This window comes from Xyrauchen texanus, chromosome 40 (assembly GCF_025860055.1).
Source record: "Xyrauchen texanus isolate HMW12.3.18 chromosome 40, RBS_HiC_50CHRs, whole genome shotgun sequence".
Taxonomy (NCBI): domain Eukaryota; kingdom Metazoa; phylum Chordata; class Actinopteri; order Cypriniformes; family Catostomidae; genus Xyrauchen; species Xyrauchen texanus.
The window spans coordinates 2,178,113-2,185,612 of record NC_068315.1 but is presented as its reverse complement, the minus strand read 5'-3'; positions in this window follow the sequence as shown (position 1 = coordinate 2,185,612).

Below are 7,500 nucleotides of genomic sequence, written 5' to 3'. Positions count from 1 at the left end.
CTTTAAATCTATAGTTTTACATTTCGATTTTAGCCCCTTTTCTCCCCAATTTTGGAATGCACAATTCACACTACTTAGTAGGTCCTCGTGGTGGCGCGGTTACTCGATCCGTGTGGTGGAGGACAAGTCTCACATGCGTCCGCTTCTGAGACCGTCAGTCCGCGCATCTTATCACGTGACTTGTTGTGCATGACACCGCGGAGACTCGCAGCATGTGGAGACTCATGCTACTCTCCACGATCCACAGACAACTCACCACACGCCCCATTGCATTTACATTTACATTTACATTTACATTCATGCATTTGGCAGATGCTTTTATCCAAAGCGACTTACAGTGCACTTATTACAGGGACAATCCCCCCGGAGCAACCTGGAGTTAAGTGCCTTGCTCAAGGACACAATGGTGGTGGCTGTGGGGATCGAACCAGTGTCCTTCTGATTACTAGATTACCAGTTATGTGCTTAGACCACTACACCACCACCACTCCACACTTATGTATGGTTGATTGCATGAAATCTCCTCTCTGCCCTTATGCACTGGCCATAAAGACAATCGGCTGATTTTCTGCCGTCTTAATTACGTCTGACTGTCGATTTGAGCGGCTTATAATGAGCTGCACATGTTTCGGATGTTTCCTCTGACATTACAGGAGCATTTGCATGTTTCTGGCTGTGACTTGAGAGGTATTACATGGCATGTAATTGTTCTCATTGGTGCAATATCTCAATAAAACCGAAGAGGCTGTGGTTAATCCATTAGACATCAGGCAGGTTGGACAGCTCGGATTATTATCTTTAACTTGTATGCTGTCATCCTTTCTGCTTTTATAGTTAACATTATTAAATCTGGCAGTCTAGGATCATTAGGATTAAACCGCCATGCGTTTGAGAATATTTTAAAGTTTACAGACATTATCATATTTTTGGCATATTGCATTGTACTGTAGTAGCATTAGCGTATAAATATATATATATATATATATATATTAGCATAAATAGTTAGTACAAAGAGCAATTATATAAGAAATATTCAGTATCTGATATAATGCCAATATGACTTTAAATCAAGCCATCAGAGTAGCGACCGCAGTGGAGTGACCACAATGGCAGATTACATTTATCTCCGTGACTTACAGCGGTGTGAGACAGATTGATCTCCTCGTGTCCAGGAGGTGGACATCAGCCCTGGACCTCACTGTATCATTAGTTACATAACACTGCTAAGAGTTATAACCACAACAACGACATGATAGCCGATGATGAATCCTTGTGTCTGAGATGTGATTGATGACTACAGAGTCGCTCGCTGTTGCTCAGAGTTTGAATAAGTGTGCACTGCAAGAGTAACCAGGTGATATTCCACTTAAACAGCACTTAATGAGTGAATAATGGATATATTGTGTTTGTCTTCTATTGTCTTAAAACAGAGATTATGCATCATGTTTTGAGCAAAACTCACAATCACATTTGCATGAGAAAACTGTCTTTAGAGCTCTAGGCATCAAACGTCTTTGGTTACGTAAAAGACACTTTAAATACATGGATGCCATTAAGGAATTAATAAAGAAACAAAATAACAAAAAACAACACAAATATACAGCGCTTCCCTTACAAAAAATTGAAACTAGCCACTCATTATTTTCAAATGCAAATTAGCTTGTGATTCGCCGCAAACGTTTGCCAGAAGTTTCCGGCTCTTTGCCGGTGGTGGTGAACCTCTGGCAGACCTTTGGCAACAATGGACAATTTGCAGTGGACTCTCTGTGAAAGACCCTTTTTGAAAGGGTCTTTGGTTTCATATGTGACGCTCTTGTTTTACCCGCTCCGTACGGGACTCGAACCTAGGTCTCCGGCGTGGGAGGCTGGTGCTCTAACAAGGAGGCTAAAGGCCTTTAGAGGCTACAGCCTCTAGCGTCAGTCGCTAGTGCACCTCTTGATGTCAGGAGAGTAAGGTTTACACTGCACAGCTCTCTCCCGTTACACTCACCCCCCTAAACCTCACTCCCATCCGGGTCACGGCACCAATGTGATGCTCTTGTTCTACCTGCTCCATACGGGACTTGAACCTAGGTCTACAGCCTCTAGCGTCAGTCGCTAGTGCACCTCTTGAGGTCAGGAGATTGAGGTTTACACACTGCACAGCTATCTACCAGCTGGCTCCCATTACACTCACCCCCTAAACCTCACTCCCATCCGGGTCACGGCACCAATGTGACGCTCTTGTTCTACTCGCTTCCTGCAGGACTTGAACCTAGGTCTCCGGCGTGGGAGGCAGGTGCTCTAACAAGGAGGCTAAAGGCTAAAATTTACACACTGCACAGCTATCTACCAGCTGTGGCATGACATAATAACAGTGTTAAATGTTTACCAGCATTTGGACTTTTACGTTCCTGTTTTCGGTTACGTTCTACAAAAACAATTCCTCAAACCGTTTCCCTGTTTTCATTCTGTTAATCGACAAAATATCAAAGCTAGGATCAAAATGATGCGAATTAACAAATGATGTAAATCCGACAAAAACATGTCACAAGGTCACAGATCGAGAAGAAAATAGAAAACATAGTTTTTTTTTTGCACTGTGGTGTTATTTGCATGAAGTTAAAACATGTTCCCAATTTTTCGTTCTTTTGATTTTTGGTGTAAAACAAAACTTGTGTCTTCGATTGGTTTCAAGAGGAGGTTTTTTGCATTGACTTTTATCCCCCTTTCTCTCAATTTTGGAATGCCCAATTCCCACTACTTAGTAGGTCCTCGTGGTGGCGCGGTTACTCGCCTCAATCCGGGAGGCGGAGGACGAGTCTTAGTTGCCTCCGCTTCTGAGACCGTCAATCCGCGCATCTTATCACATGACTCGTTGTGCATGACATCACGGAGACTCACAGCGTGTGGAGGCTCATGCTACTCTCCACAATCCACACACAAATCACCACACGCTCCATTGAGAGCGAGAACCACTAATCATGACCACGAGGAGGTTACCCCATGTGACTCTACCCTCCCTAGCAACCGGGCAATTTGGTTGCTATAGAGACCTGACTGGAGTCACTCAGCACGCCCTGGATTCAAACTCACGACTGCAGGTGCGGCAGTCAGCATTAATACCGCCGATGTACCCAAACATTCATCAATTGCATTTAAGTGTGCCCAAAATACTAAATACTTGGGGGCAATTTATTTTACAATGTTATGCCGTAATATTTGTAGCTCTGCATTTAGTGCATTTAATGTATAGAGAAGCTTTCTGGCAGCTGACCAGCGCTGTGCATGCGCTGTCAGTGATAGCACCAGAAACTGAAGTGCCCTGTAAAGCCGAATCTCTCCAAGAGCTAAAAACCCAGTCAAGTTCATCCATCATACGCAGAGCTCTTTACATTACCATTGATCTCCACTGAGGATAAGAATAACATGCTGTTATTGTTATATCCCAGCAAGTCATTTCTGCAGGGTGATGGAGTGCACGGCCACATCTGCCCTGGCGTGGTCGCACCGCCACACTCTGTCTTCCTGTCAATAACATGGCACTTGTGCAAGTCACTGATCAATCATGGCTGGTCCTTCGCTGGAACTACATGCACATCAGGTTTGGGCTTCATGTGCATGTGCAGATTATTTTCCTTCTCATATGAACTTTGTATGCCCCAGGGGTCAATATCTATTTATTGATTTGTTTTTTGTCATATGAAGGTCACATTACATACATATTCCATGTCATATTGAATGGTTTAATTTCGGGGATTCTTTGGCGTTTCACTCATGTGTGTGACTGCTGGGAAGAGCGATTGCTGTCAGGCGAGACTGAACATCTGGCATGCATGCGGCCCGTCAGCTCTCAACCGTAATGCTATAATTATTTATTTGGTGCATATTAATCAGACTGTGTGTGTAGACTGTCATTTGTTTAATCTGTTAAATACTGCTTGCATACAGTTAACCTCTTTCTCAATTGTTCTATGCATTCATGGTTGATTTAAATGTCACAGAAAATCTCATTGCTTCAACAGATTAAGCTGGATTTATCACATTTAGGGGTGAAAAATAGTTCCTGAAAGGCATAATGATTTTTATTGACCCCTAAGTGAGAAAAATCACAGACTTATTTTATATATATATGTCAATTGTTGAGATATAGCAATGAGATTAAATAGAGAGCAGATGAAGACTTTAGCTTGCAGTAAAAATCTACACCTGAGAAAAAGACCCCAGAAATCACACATTTGTCCCATCTAGAGTTTCAGAAGAGATCTCAACCACGTCTCAAGCGTCTCAAAATCTTCCAAGATCCCGTTACTGAACTGTATGCCAACAGTTTGTTTCTAATTGGATTTCAACCTGAGGAATTTTAGCGTAAACATCAGAGACAAACACAAATATGAACTCCATTAAAGGGACAGTTCACCCAAAAATGAAAATTCTCTCATCATTTACTCACTCTAATGCCATCCCAGAGGTGTGTGTCTTCCTTTCTTCTGCAAAACACAAATTAAGATTTTTAGAATAATACTTCAGTTCTGTAGGTCCATACAATGCAAGTGAATGGTGACCAGACCTTTGTAGCTCCAAAAATCACATAGAGGAAACCGAAGTAATCCATATGACTCTTCAGAAGCGATAGGAATATGATAGGTGTGGGTGAGAAACAGATCAATATTTAAGTCCTTTTTTACTCTAAATCTCCACTTTCACTTTTACTGAAAAGTGAAACGTTATTCTGAAAGTTAAAGTGGAGATTTAGAGTAAAAAAGGACTTAAATGTTGATCTGTTTCACACCCACACCTATCATATCGCTTCTGAAGACATGGATTTAAACACTGGAGTCTTATGGACTACTTTTATGTTTCCTTTTTGTGATTTTTGGAGCTACAAATGTCTGGTCACCATTCACTTGCATTGTAAGGACCTACAGAGATGAGACATTCTTTTAAAAACCGTCATTTGTGTTATGCGGAAGAAAGAAAGTCATACACATCTTGGATGGCGTGAGGGTGAGTAAATGATGAGAGAATTTGCCTTTTTTGGTGCACTGTCCCTTTAAATCCTTTAAATTCCAATTTAGAATTTAGAATGCTTACTGTAATAATGACATGGACCATCAGTGTGGGAATCTTTTTGAAATGTGTGAGCTGTAGTCTTCTGAGTCCTAATCAGTAATGCAGTATATGACGTAACAAACAGGGAACATTCTTGACTCTGAACTTTGACCTTAAGATTAGGGTTACCGATTGAAAATCAGTGATTTTGACTGGGATCAGTATCAGGCTACAAAATGAAAATCGGATCCTAACTCAGCCACATATGTTTTTGTAAAATAGATTGAAAAAGATAATTTTACACAGTGTAACGTATCTTCCCTCAGTAGGCAGGGGGCTGTTCGCTCATGTCTAGGTCATGTGGTCATTTGTCTTCTGTCACTTTAAATCTCTCTGTGATTTTTCCATCTGCGTAGAACATTAGCAAAAGAGTCTGCCATCTGGTTCACTGTGGGCTGCCATAAATAACCACAATATTGTCCGTTAACACACAAACCAGTTTAAATAACTGGTGGCCAATGAAAGCATGCACACAGATTCAGCTTTTGGTCACCAGAGAAGCAGAACTAATGACAGCATTGGTCCGCTTTTTTGTGTACGAGACCACCGGATATGGATTAAGCAAGCAAGAATGAATCTAGGATTCTACAGTATGCATGAATAAGCACCTGGGGTGGGGGGGGGGCCCCATTGACTTCCATTGGAAGTGCCTCACAGTAATGCAATTTTCTTTTTTTTCTTAAATAAGAAAATATGTTTGTGGTAATTAACATCATGTTGACTGAGATTTCCCTGATATTTCCAGGTTTTCCATGTCTGTGGGAACTGTGAATGTATGTATGTACTGACCTCAGATCAGTCAATCTTTCCTCATTTGACCTTTCTCTTTCTCTCTCTCTTTCTTCGTCTTTCTGGTATAAAGATGTTTATAGACAGTCTTGACACTGCTACACTATACCTCCAGACTGTTTAATTAAAGTGACATTCCAGACTGTTTCTGATATATCTAACGATGTGTTCAGAGATGGGCAGGTCTGTTTGAGCAATGAGACACATACAGATCTGGGGTCAGTTAATATCCCTTAATAGCACTTAAAAACACAATATGTATATATTTGTAAAAAATAAATATAACTAAATTATATATATATTTATATTTATTTAAAAAAAAAATATATATATATATATATATATATAATTTATTTATATTTATTTTAACATATATATATATATATATATAAAATGTATTTATATTTATTTTAACATATATATATATATATATAAAATGTATTTATATTTATTTTAACAAATATATATATAATTTATTTATATTTATTTTAACATATATATATGTATATAATTTATTTATATTTATTTTTAACATATATATATATATATATATATATATATATATATATATATATAAATTTATTTATATTTATTTTAACATATATATATATATATATAAAATGTATTTATATTTATTTTAACATATATATATATATATATATATATATATATATATATATATATATATATATATATATATATATATATATATATATATATATATATAATTTATTTATATTTATTTTAACAAATATATATATAATTTATTTATATTTATTTTTAACATATATATATGTATATAATTTATTTATATTTATTTTAACATATATATATATATATATATATATATATATATATATAATTTATTTATATTTATTTTAACATATATATATATATATAATTTATTTATATTTATTTTAACATATATATATATATAATTTATTTATATTTATTTTTAACATATATATATAATTTATTTATATTTATTTGAATATATATATATATATTTATATATATATATATATATATATATATATATATAATTTATTTATATTTATTTGAATATATATACATATGTATTTATTTGTATAAAATAAATATAAATACATTATATATATTTGTTTTTTATATATTTAATTTTACAATAAATTTTATTACCATTATTATTATTAATACTAATAATATTATTTTATTTGTTAATTTTAAATGCATTTAATTTAATTTATGATCAGAATGCAGGATGCATTTCAGCCATTTGTGTTTGTAATATGTTAATTTAATCACAATCAATATCTTATATTACAAAAACACAACTGACCTAAATTCTACAAAACTTTATAACTTTATTAAATATTAAAGTAAAACCAAAAGAGTAGCTTAAAAATAAAATGCAGATTTATTTTGAACAAATTAATATTTTTGGTTAAATAAGTTTCTCTTAGGCTGAGCTCCGTAGTTAATTTAAACCTGCGTCCTAATAATCATGTTCAACTAAAAAGACTAATTTTAAAAATAAATATATTATCCTTTTGAAAAAGCGGCATTCGAAAGTTAATGTAAAAAATAAATGTAACAAAAGAATTTAAATGACCAATGAAAATGTCAGAATAAATGTCTTTA